Below are 13,007 nucleotides of genomic sequence, written 5' to 3'. Positions count from 1 at the left end.
CGAACCCTAACGCTCAGATCCAAATCCCTCCCATCGCCGCCACCCACCTCCCCCATCTCCCTCACGTCGCCGCCGGCCACGACCTCGGCTCTCCCCTCCCCTCCCTCATCAGAAGAGATCTGATCTCCCGTCGACGTCCTCCGCCCTCCTGCTCCGGGTAACCAGTTCCCCTTCCAACCTCCAACCAACATCCCACCACCGCGCTGCCACGCCCCTCCTTCGAACCAAGATCTCGGCGGCGATCAGCCCAGCGTGTGGCGTGCGGTGGCAGGGGGTCGGGATCGACGGGAGGAGTGGGAGGATCCGGGCCATCGGGAGGTGCTTGGCGGCGGTGGTGGAGGAGGCCGGCGCGCAGGAGGACGGCGTGATGCTGCCCAAGGAGGGGAGCGAGGCGGCTGAGAGGTACCCGCTGTACCTGTCCAAGGAGGTGCCCGAGGACGCGGCGCTCCCGAGCACCGTGTTCGACCGCCTGCTCATGCTCTTTCTCCCCTCCATGTCGGTTTCTTTCTCCATGGATTAGTAGCGGTTTAGATGAAGAGCGTGATTTGATTTGTTTGGGTTTGAATTGATCGTGTGTCTGTGTGTGTGTGTTTACACGGGAGAAGAAGGCCAAGGAGGAGCATGCCAAGAAGCTGCAGGCCAAGAAGTCCAAGATGAAGGTATGCGCTGCCGCTTCCTCGTTCCTCCCCTGCTTTGGCGCTGTTACTCGACTCGGATGTGTTGCTAGAATGCTTGTTAGTGGAATCAGCTTCTTGATTGGTGCTGTGCTGCTACTGTTGCTGTGTTAGATAAGCATATCATGTAGTCTTTTGGTACATGGAGTTCTGATTAGTGGTGTTTTATAGCTCAGAATTAGCGCTCAGTTGTGACAGCAGCTAATTAGATTTTTGGGACTCTGTTTCTATGCTTTGCTCGATAACATTTTAGATATTGATTCGACACGCTTTATATAAAATGATTTATCTTGTACATTGCTCTGCCTAACTTGTATACATGAAACCATACTTGTCAAATATCGAGTATCACTGCTGAATAATAACGTCTTGTTTTCTGTTTACTGAATCACAATTCTTCTCTCTTTTTACCATTAGTCCATCTTACAGCCATCAATAAGAAAAACACTTATCTTCATATTAGGCTTATTATTTTGTTGTCTGCAGTATTATAATGTACATATGCTTTTCTGTTCACTGAATCACAATTCTTCACTCTTTTTACCATCAAGCCATCTTCTTACAGTTGCATGTTTTTTTTGGCTGTCCAGATGACCAAGCCAAAGGAGGAAGCAGCTGCTCATCACTGAGGACAAGTAACTCCAGCAGGTTGACGCCGTAGATTCACAATGTACCTTCCATATGCCCATCCAGTTCTGTGATTTGTTTCTTGAAACCCAAAAAACCCCATGCCCATGTGGGAGCTGAACCATAGTTTTTTGCTTGTGGGAAATAATATCCTTGGCTGAATCGACTTGAGGCAGTTTCTTCGAAATTCTTGGAAATGCTTTGGTAGTTCCTTTCGGCGAGAAGCTGTTTCGTACTGAAGTTTACTTGTACATGTGTGGTTTGCTACTGTTGCTTTGTTTGGGTTGGGTTGGTTCCAGCAGGGAGATGTGCACGCACACTGGCAGCATGAGCTAGCAGCCATGATTGCTAGCCAGCCACCACCATGTCAATGTAATAAATGTGTGGCCTATCTAGTGTGCTGCTGATAGAAATATAGATGTGTGGCCTATCTAGTGTGCTGTTGATAATCTGTTTTTACCTCACTTGGCAGGCACCATAATCTGTTTTTACCTCACTGTACTGTAGGAATAAATGTGTGGCCTATCTAGTGTGCTGCTGATAGAAATATAGATGGAAGATTAGTTGACCAGTTATGCAATCTATAATCCTTCATATATATTGTTGTTGTCTATGTGTGATGCTGCTTCATACATGTTTAATAAAATCTATCAAGCAGCTGTTGTCATGTCATGCTTGCTGTATTAATAGCCAATTTAGTTGTGTATTGCCATTTCTATTTTGCTAATGAACACCTTCCAACTTAAATGTTGAATTGCCTTGTACACATAATTGTTTGTAATTTATGGGAAAGCCGTTAATAGTCAGCTGACCTTGTGAACTGTATAAATATATCAAAATCTTTTTTTGTTAAATTGAGCTTATTGTCAATTCTTGCTTATAAGCTATGTTTGATGCTGCCTACAGGTTCTTATTCTTTTTTTTTCATAGGTGAAGTATGAAGTGCGAAGTCGTGAAGCCTATCAGCAAGAGTAGCATATTATGTATTGTAATATCAGGCAGAGTGTAATATTAGTCAGAGTAGCATATAATGTATTGTAATCTTTAGTGTTGTTTTGGATGAATTTCATTCGCTCTAGTCTGTTTGAAATATTGATTGTGTATATAACTTCAATACTATGAAATGGAAACCTGACCAGGGGGGCATATTTATGAGAATTGTTTGACAAATTTTCAAATTTCTGACGTGTGGGTGCAATTGTGATATCAGCATGACAAGTGGGACCAATCTGACCAGTGGTACCAGCACAAAAATTATATGGCTGAAAATAGAAAATTCATAGTAATGGCCCAGAAAATAAAAATGTTGAATTGTTGGGCCAGGCCCATGTATCTGACCAGAATTAAAAAGAAAAATAACATTAAATGGGCTGAATTGTTGGGCTCGGCCCATATAGACACCGAATTGGACCGGGCTGAATCTTATCAACGACCTTTTCAATTGGTCGCAATTTTGCCACGTCAGATTGCCACGTCGGATCCGACATGGCCTGGGGAGAGAGCTAGCGACCAAAACAGAAGATCATAGGATCAACGACCTTTTGTTAAAGGTCGCTATAGTCAGTTTACGACACCCAGCTTTTGACCTCATGTTTTTGGTCACAAAAATGTCATAAATGGAAATTTATGACCATTCAGTGACCAATAGTGGTGGTCATAAGTTGACATATTTCTTGTAGTGTGCGTGCGTTTGTATTGATAGGGCTGAAGGCCTTGCCTTGGTGTACAAGGATGAGTACAAGAGTTTGGATACAATACGAGATAGAGGAGGAGGTTGAGATTACAATGATATGATGATATGTTCTAACATAAGCCACACTAGAGCAAAGGCGCCTATTCAACAATCTAAAAATAAGCATTTATGTTTTTCAAGAAACATTCGGATCATCATAGTTTCAAGACCAAAGGCGCCTATTCAAACATGCCATCAATACGTCTGACATGTGTATTACCATTATATAGTACCTTATCCAAATGATTTACTATTTGGAAAAATCTGATACAACATACAACAAAAGTACACTTGGAATATTCTCTATAGACCATAATCTGCTATATGTTTATAGATATGGAAGAATTAATACCAAAAACAGAATGTAATGAATCAAGTACATGTAATATATGTGTTTAAGACCAAAATATGAGTTCACATCTAATTATTTGCATATTAGCATAACTGAAAATTTCCAATCAGTCTGATATAAGACTTTCACCTATTCAGGATTTGATTTAGCTTCAGATCATTTCCTTATTGAATTTTGTGTAAAAGCTTTTATGTGAAATTGCTTGATGTGCGCGGATATATGGGCATCAATATGGAACAAGATACTTAAACTCCCAAACGCATCCTCAATCACCATTAACACACTTAGGATGTTGCCCTCGCAATTGCGAGGGCCACCTTGCCAGTTAATTAAAACTTGAATATAAACTAGAGGAATACCAACGGCACCCATCAGTACATTCCCATGAGAGAATTAAACAAGGAAAATACGACATAACTTGCAACCACCAAAGTTTAGGAGGATACACCCAAAACACAAAATAGCATTAAAAACATAAATCATCACTTGATTAATGACCATGCAACTGGCTTGATGATCAAGCTTTATATTATTCACGATTCTAATATCTAAAAAATACAGTGAGGGCCCTCCCTTACTATTCAAAGATAAAAAAAACAGTGTTCACGATTCATCCATCCATCGAAGCAGAACCTAAGCCATGCAAAAGAAAGTGAGAAAATCTCAAGTCGCTACTACGCCAAGGCGGGAAACAAACATGGCAAGCCAATTAACCTCTAAGGGCACGATCTCTCTACGGCTGACGTCATGACCGCATCGATAATCCGTCACTTATTGCAACACCCCAGTCTTGACATCGGCGACATACATGTGTTGGTCATCACCCTTAATAAGCAAGGTGCCGTTCTTCTCTCCCAAGCACGTGTATCGTTGTTTAATCTGTCGCGCCGTTTGGATCATCGCCATGGAGCGCCCGTCCAAACAGTTGAGGTTGACTGTGCCTTGGTAGCTGTTTGGAAATTTTTTGTGCGCCCAGCCCTCCTCCCCTTCTCTAGTTCTATTTTTCTCCCGTTTTTTGGCTAGACGAAGGCGGTGAGAACGTCCTTCAATTATTTGGCTCGTCCCTGTTTGCTGTGGCCAGCTTTGGCGCAAACCAAACAGCCTCTTTGTCTTGTTTTGTTGAGTCCGTGGTTCTAGCCTGGTTATCAGAGGGCTCGCTCTAGCCTCGTGCCATCTCCGGATCTCTAACTGGCTTCCATCCAATTGTAGGCAGAGCAACACGAGCCTGCCTTCATCATCAACGCTAAGGTATGGCACGTCATAAGTATCGGGACGGACTATGTCGCCGGATTTGACGTTATGTAGCCTTGTAATGGAGAAGTGGTCGGTCTTGGCATCGACATCAAGCGTGTAGAACCCTGATCCGCCCCCAAAGACCCAGTGTGCGGCGCCACCACACACAACAGCTTCGTGCTGCCTGAGCATGGCCCCGATTCGATCCTGATGCTCCACACCGATGGATCTCACTTTCCATCCCCACTCGCCAACCGATGAGAACGTGTAGAGAAGGTAGTCCATAGATCTCTTTTCGATGATAATGATTGTTAGATTATGTATAACTTCTGTACTTATGTACGTATTGTAACACAACCATTATATATAATGAGATAAGCCACCCCTAGAGGGTTGTGCTGGTTCCCCAAAACTTATTGTCTTACATGGTATCACGCTAGGTTACGATCGCTTCCGCTTCTAAACCCTAATACCCGCACCGCCGCCGCAGCCGCCGCCGCCTTCACCGCAGCCGCCGTGCCACCGATCGCGCCGCCGCCATGTCGAGCGCCGCCAGCACCGGTTCCACTGCTGCGGGCTTCCTCCCGGCCTCTCTTGCGGCTCTGCTCAACCTCCCGCTCGATGCCGTCTCCGTTCCGGCTCCGATCGGGACAAGGAGCATCGGCTCCGTCTTCTCCACGCCGCCGGCGCCCTCGCTTGGGCGTGACCTCGTAGTCCACACCGCGGCGCCGCCGTCTGCTGCGGACTCCGCAGGCGTCGTCCCGCCGCTCCTGCCGCAAGCGGATCACACCGCCCCGCTGGCGGGGTTGGCGGCGTCCGCCCCGGCCGCCAGCCTTGCGGCGTCCGAACCGGCCGCGAGCTTTGCGGCGCCCGCCCTGGCTGCGGTCCCGCCTCCTCCCGCATCGGCTTCGGTGCCTCTGGCTGCCTCCATGGTGTTTGCACCCCAGGCAGCCTCCTCGATGGGATCGTCTTCGCCGCCGCCGTTTCACTTCGGTCATCTCATCACCATCAAGCTCTCCGCCGACAACTACATCTTCTGGCGTGCGCAGGTTCTCCCGCTCTTGGGGAGTCACTACCTGCTAGGCTACGTCGACGGATCGCTTCCCTGCCCACCCGCGTTGGTAGACAGCGTGCACGGTCCGGTCTACAATCCGGCCCATCGCGTCTGGACGGGGCAGGACCAGGCGAACCTCTCCTCCATCCAGGGGTCGCTCTCACCGGCAGTTGCCGGCCTTGTTGTCTTCGCGAAGACGTCTCATGAGGCCTGGACCATCCTTGAGCGCACCTTTGCAGCGCAGTCCCAGGCCCGTGTCTCTGCACTCCGTCGTCAGCTTGGAGAGTGTCAGAAGCTTGACTCCACTGTCACTGAGTTCTACAACAAGGTCAAGGGCCTCGCCGACACATTGGCCTCCATTGGACAGCCCCTCACCGACTTCGAGTTCAACTCGTTTACTGTCAATGGTCTTGATGAGGAGTATGATGCCTTAGTCGAGATCATCAACGAGCGGGGCAACTCGACACCCATGCTGGCACACGAGGTTTTCTCTCGGCTCCTTCTCACTGAGCAACGGGTCGAGACTCGCCGCACCAGGGGCACTGGCTCCCTCTCGGCCAACGCCGCCACCAAGGGTGGCCGCTCTTCTTCATCATCCCGGTCTCCCTTGGGGCTGCCACCGTCGCCCGCCTCGGCCCCCCCACCTACTGTGACCTTACCGGGGGCTGGCGGTCCACGTGTGTGTTAACTTTGTGGCCGCGATGGGCACTGGGCCTCCAAGTGTCATAAGCGCTTCCAGCGAAGCTTCCTTGGTCTTGGCAATGACGGCAAAGATACACGCAACAATGCCCGTCAGGTCGCCATGGCTGATCGTCCCGCGCCGCAGAAGCAACAGGGACACACTCAGTCCTACTCCATCGATCCACACTGGTACATGGACTCTGGGGCGACAGAGCATCTGACCAGCGAGATGGGGAAGCTTCACACTCGTGAACCCTATCATGGCTCCGACAAGATCCACACCGCCAATGGAGCAGGTATGCACATCTCTCATATTGGTCAAGCATCTCTTCTCACTAGACATGCCAATAGGAATCTTCAGCTTCGCAATGTTCTTCGAGTTCCATCTGTGACCCATAATCTTCTTTCAGTTCCTAAACTCACACGTGATAATAATGTGCTTTGTGAATTTCACCCTTTTGATCTTTTTATTAAGGATCGGGGCACGAGGGACATTCTTCTTAGTGGGCGGTTGTGCCAGGGCCTCTACCGTCTAGAGCATCCTGGCGTCGCTCGCGTTTTCAGTGGAGTTCGGGTCTCTCCGTCACAGTGGCATGCTCGTCTTGGTCACCCGGCCACACCTATTGTCCGTCATATTTTGCGTCGTCATGAGCTTCCTAGTTTGTCTAGTAATAAAGATGTAGCAGTGTGTGATGCTTGTCAGCAGGGGAAGAGTCATCAACTTCCTTTTTCGGAGTCCAGTCGTGAGGTGAAACATCCTTTCGAACTTGTGTTTTCAGATGTATGGGGTCCTGCTCAGACTTCTGTCAGTGGTCATAATTACTATATCAGTTTCGTTGATGCTTATAGTCGCTTTACCTGGCTTTACCTTATTAAACGCAAATCTGATGTGTTTGATATTTTTGTTCAGTTTCAAAAACATGTTGAACGTCTTCTCAAGCACAAAATTGTTCATGTCCAGTCGGATTGGGGGGGCGAGTATCGTAACCTCAACTCTTTCTTTCAGTCGCTTGGGATAGCTCATCGTTTAGCATGTCCACATACACATCAGCAGAATGGTTCAGTCGAACGTAAGCATCGTCATATTGTTGAAGCTGGTCTTACTCTTTTGGCTCATGCATCTGTTCCGTTTCGGTTTTGGAGTGATGCTTTCACCACTGCATGCTTTCTCATCAACCGTACTCCTACTCGTGTTTTAAACATGAAGACTCCCATTGAGGTTCTCCTTAATGAACAACCTGATTATACCTTTCTCAAGGTATTTGGGTGTGCTTGCTGGCCGCATCTTCGTCCATATAACAAGCGCAAGCTTGAGTTTCGTTCTAAGAAGTGTGTTTTTCTTGGCTATAGCTCTCTTCATAAAGGTTACAAATGTCTTCATGTTCCCACTAATCGTGTCTATATATCTCGGGACGTCGTGTTTGATGAGCATGTTTTTCCCTTTGCCAACCTTCCTGTGTCTACTGTCGAACCACCATCCCTGCATTCATCCTCTATTGCTTCTGACCAATTTGATGATGTTGCATACTCTCCTTTGCTGTTACCTAACCATGGTGCAGGAACCGGACGTGGAGCTCGTTTGGAGCTGTTGGAGGATTCACCATCATCATCGTCTTCTTCTGGTGGGCACGTCGATCGCCCTATGTTGCATGGCGTAGATTCGCGTGCTCATGCATGGTCACCCGACCAGCCCGTCGCGCCGAGCATCTCCACTGCTCGGTCCGCTACGCCAGCGATCGCCGAGTTTCCAGCGGCTCGGCCTTTTTCGCCAGCGGCCGCCGAGTCGCCCGCGGCTCGACCCGTCACGCCGTCTTCGCCTGCGGCTCGGCCCGTCACGCCGTCTTCGCCCGCGGCTCGGGTCCTCACGTCGCCTTCATCCGCGGATCGGCCCGCGACACCGGCCGCGCCACGGCCCACTATGCCGAGCTCGCCAACGGCCCGGTCTGTGATGCCGGAGTCGCCAGCTGCTTCGTCTGCTCTGCCGGTTTCGCCGGTGGGCCGGCCTTCTTCGTCGACCGAGTCCGAGGCTACCATGACTGGCTCCTCGTCACCGGCTGACTCGTCAACGTCGCCGTCCTCCAGCCCGTTGCAGGCTGCTCCGTCGACCTCGGTGGTTCCTGTGTCCCGACCACATACACGCAGTCGTAGTGGCATTTTCAAACCTAAGGAACGTAAGGATGGTACGGTTGCTTGGTTGGCTGCTTGTTTGGCTGCTGCTGTTGCGGATCCATCTTCTGAGCCTCGCTCATATCAGGCTGCCCTGCGCATTCCACATTGGCGAGAGGCTATGGAGCAGGAGTTTCATGCTATTCTTCGTAACAAGACATGGACTCTCGTTCCTCCACCACCACGGGTAAATGTTATTGACTCAAAATGGGTATTCAAAGTGAAGAAGCATTCGGATGGATCTATTGAGCGTTACAAAGCGCGACTTGTTGCTCGCGGTTTTCGGCAGCGTCATGGTCTTGACTATGAGGACACCTTCAGTCTGGTCATCAAGCCTACCACTATTCGGCTTCTTCTCTCCATTGTTGTTTCTCGTGGTTGGTCACTTCGTCAACTTGATGTGCAGAATGCTTTTCTACATGGATTTTTGGAGGAAGAGGTTTATATGAAACAGCCGCCTGGTTTCTCTGATCCTGATCGTCCTGACTATATCTGTCGTCTTTCCAAAGCACTATATGGTTTGAAGCAAGCTCCTCGTGCCTGGCATGCCCGCCTTGCCTCTGGCCTTCGTGCTCATGGGTTTGTGCCGTCCACTGCTGACACTTCATTATTTCTTCTACAGAAGCCAGAAGTCACTATGTACCTTTTGGTATATGTCGATGATATTATCCTTGTCAGCTCTTCTCAGTATGCTGCTAATGCTCTTGTCTGCTCTCTTGGTGCTGATTTTGCGGTCAAAGATCTTGGGAAGCTTCACTACTTTCTTGGAGTTGAGATCACTTCTCGTGCTACTGGTCTTGTCCTTACGCAGAAGAAGTACTCCTTGGAGTTGTTACAAAGAGCTGGCATGCTGAAGTGCAAACCGACCACCACACCCATGTCGTCTACCGACAAGATAACAGCTGTTGATGGTGAGCTTTTGTCTCCTGCGGATGCCACAGAGTACAGGAGCATTGTTGGTGGACTTCAGTACTTGACGATCACGAGACCAGATATCTCTTATGCTGTTAACAGGGTTTGTCAGTATCTTCAGGCTCCCAGAGATACTCATTGGGCTGCTATTAAACGCATTCTTCGTTATTTCAGTTCACCCTGACATTTGGTATGCATATTCGGCCGACTTCCTCTCGGGTCCTTTCGGCCTTCTCTGATGCAGATTGGGCTGGTAGCCCAGATGACAGGCGATCCACGGGGGGTTATGCAGTATTCTTTGGCTCTAATTTGATCGCCTGGAGTGCTCGGAAACAGGCTACTGTGTCACGTAGCAGTACTGAAGCTGAGTACAAGGCTGTGGCTAATGCTACTGCAGAGATTATTTGGGTGCAGTCTTTGCTTCAGGAGTTGGGTTTGTCTCAACCACAGCCTCCTATTCTTTGGTGTGATAACATCGGTGCTACATACCTTTCTGCAAATCCAGTATTTCATGCCCGAACGAAACACATTAAAGTTGACTATCACTTTGTACGGGAACGTGTATCGCAGAAGCAACTCCAGATCAAGTTTATCTCATCTAAGGATCAACTTGCAGACATCTTCACTAAGCCTTTACCGCTGCCACAGTTTGAGGCTTGTAGGCGCAATCTTACCCTTCTCAGTTCTTTAGAAAGTGGCTAAGATTGAGGGAGGGTGTTAGACTATGTATAGCTTCTGTACTTATGTACGTATTGTAACACAACCATTATATATAATGAGATAAGCCACCCCTAGAGGGTTGTGCTAGTTCCCCAAAACTTATTGTCTTACAATGATTAGCACCTTGAAGAAGGGCAGCTTGGCTTGGTCCTCCGAGCCTGAACAATCTTCGTCAGTCAGCATGGCATACCCAACCAAGCAATCCGGGTCACGCCAATTGTGCTCTAGACTGGGGAAGCGACTTGTACTTGCCGGCGAGAAGGTTGCAGAAGATCAGGAGGCCACCCTTGCGCACGAGAAGGAGGCCGTGGCGCGAGGTGAGCGGCACCGCGGGGTCGTCCATGCCGGGGATGAAATAGCTGAGAAGGCGACAACCAGGGCCGAACACCGGGCGCGGCCCCGGGACCAAGTACGTCTCAGGGAGACCAACACGGCGCCGCTTTGGTTTTTGAGTGATGAAGCCAGTAAAAGGAGACGAGGGGGCTGCTGACAAGCAGCGGCGGAGGAAGGAGGGGTCGGATACGAGGAGGCCGCGCCACCGCTTGCAGGCCATGGCGCAGCGGAAGAGGGCAGCGATGTCCTTGACGCGGACGAAGATGTTGGGGAGCACGTCCTCGGGGAGCGTGACTGCCATGGCCGCCGCCGCCGCCCCTTCCTCCTCCATGTTTCGTACGTAGTAGATCGATCTATGTGAGCTACGTTCGCTTGGTTGGTTGATCGATTGAGTCTTCCGGCCGGGTTGGAAGACTTGGATCGGGATACAAACCCTTGTTCATGTATACTCCTCCCAATTTTTCAAGGCTCCACGTTAATTCTCAAGAAAAGCTAGCAAATTGTCCATCCAATCTTCAGATTAATTATCTGCAGCCGTCCGATGAAGTACATTAGGAGTCCAAGGTCGCTGTCCAATGTGCACCTTTTATATTAGGAAACAAAAACATCTCTCTCGCTGATTTCTTCCTCCGCGTCCTGCGGTGTCCTCCTGCTTGGCTGGACGGAAAAAAATTCTGTGCATACCGGTTGCAAACTCCATCTCGTGTATACCCTCTCCCAAATGCTCCCACGTGTCCCACCTCCTCATTTGATGATATCTGCTCCTCCGCTCCGTTCATGGCTTCTCTCGGCTTGGATTGGAAACGAACGCTCGGCTCCAAACATACGATCCCGGCTCATCGTGGTACAACCCTGGCTCCCGTGAATTATGCATCTGCGATCGCTTCCGATCAGATAAACGTCTGTGATTGCTAGCTGCTGCTTCCCCGTCCAGCCGTGATCCGATCAAGTTTTATCATGGCCGAGTGACCGGGGCACTCTCCCCGTTCGTGATGTGATTGGTGGCCACGTTCCTGGTCGAGCGTTCGCTGCACCGAGCGAAACTACAGCCAGGTCCGTCGCACGACCAAACGACGTCCATTCCTTCCCATGGCCACATGGGGTTGGAAGGACATCCATGGCCGCCGCGGACCGTTCTGCCGCAGGTAGGATCGCCGAGAAGGACGGGAGGGGCCATGCCTAAATCTGACATTGTCTCTTACAAGGACGACCATGGTGGCTCTGCCGCTGGCTTGGATCACATAAATCTGACTACATGCCGCCATGAGAGGAAAAGGGGTGCAGTAGTCATCCAAATGGATTTCTGTAAAATTACATTGATAGTGTGACCGAATGTAGTGTTACATCTTGATCAAATTGAGTAGTGTGCCTGTTGTAGAGGTTTTGGTGAGCTATATAAATTTCCCTACATTAATCATCAATTACAAGCTGTACTTAGAACAACTGTAAAGGTTTCAGAACTTCTGGACTGATGATTTAAAATATAAAGGCATGTACAATGATTGATAAGACAGTCTTATCTTGTTGCATGTAATTTAAAGATGACAAAAAAAATATGTCTACAATGGGTTATATCTTAGCCTTGTCTTCAATAACTAGCAATTCCTTAAAACATGGTGAGACAAATTGTGCTAAGAGATCATCTCTTGTTTTATCTTAAATAAGAGAAGATAAGCCTTTTCTTATGAGTTCTCTCTCCTCCACCTCATCATTTATCCTACGTGGCACTCCTAAGATAGCACCATTGTACATGCCCTAATTATTATCAAAATTGGCGGTCCTAAAAGGATGTCACATTCATAGTCGAAATTGAGTTTTGTGGTTGGCCATCTTAATGAGGTTTCTTCGAGACAAAAATATTTACTGAGTTAGGATGAAAAGATCCTTGCTCCAGTGGAATTTCACGAATTATGTTCTTGTGCTTTAGAAGCATCAAAAAAAAGAATAATTAAATGACTGAATTTGTAAACATATTGTGTTGTCCGACTTTAACTGAAGTTTAGTCCAGTTAATGACAAGGCAAAAAAAACATCTTTGCTACAGTGTATAGCAAATCAGAGAAATTAGAGAAACAGTCACATTTTGGAAACACATCCATCAAGTTGAAGATTTCAAATCATCCATATGTATTTCAAATGAAAAGGTACACTGTACACAAGTTATTGTACATTGTCAAGGAGAGCAATCAGCTCTACACCGATACAACAGTTGTCCAACTCCAAATTTACAAAATTTGATAGTCCTAGGCCAAGTCTACTACATCAGGAAGCATGGAGTCTTCTCCAAAGGTTTCTTCGGCAGCTGTTTTGTTGCAGTGGTGTACTTGAGGGTCTTTGTCCAGCGGAGCGTGCCTGCTGCACGAGTATGTGGCGTCCGGTTCTCTCTTTGTTCACTCGTCCCACACGGTCATGGATTTGACAATTTCTCCTTGAAGTCTGCCACAAACTTTTATACATGAAGCTGCTCCAAGATAGTAAAGGACATGCACAGAATCTGAGTTTGGTCATGTACTTGAGACATAGA

The sequence above is a fragment of the Triticum dicoccoides genome, chromosome 3A (genome assembly GCF_002162155.2).
Source record: "Triticum dicoccoides isolate Atlit2015 ecotype Zavitan chromosome 3A, WEW_v2.0, whole genome shotgun sequence".
NCBI lineage: Eukaryota > Viridiplantae > Streptophyta > Magnoliopsida > Poales > Poaceae > Triticum > Triticum dicoccoides.
The sequence above is the reverse complement of the archived record's forward strand: the minus strand, read 5'-3'. Positions refer to the sequence as shown.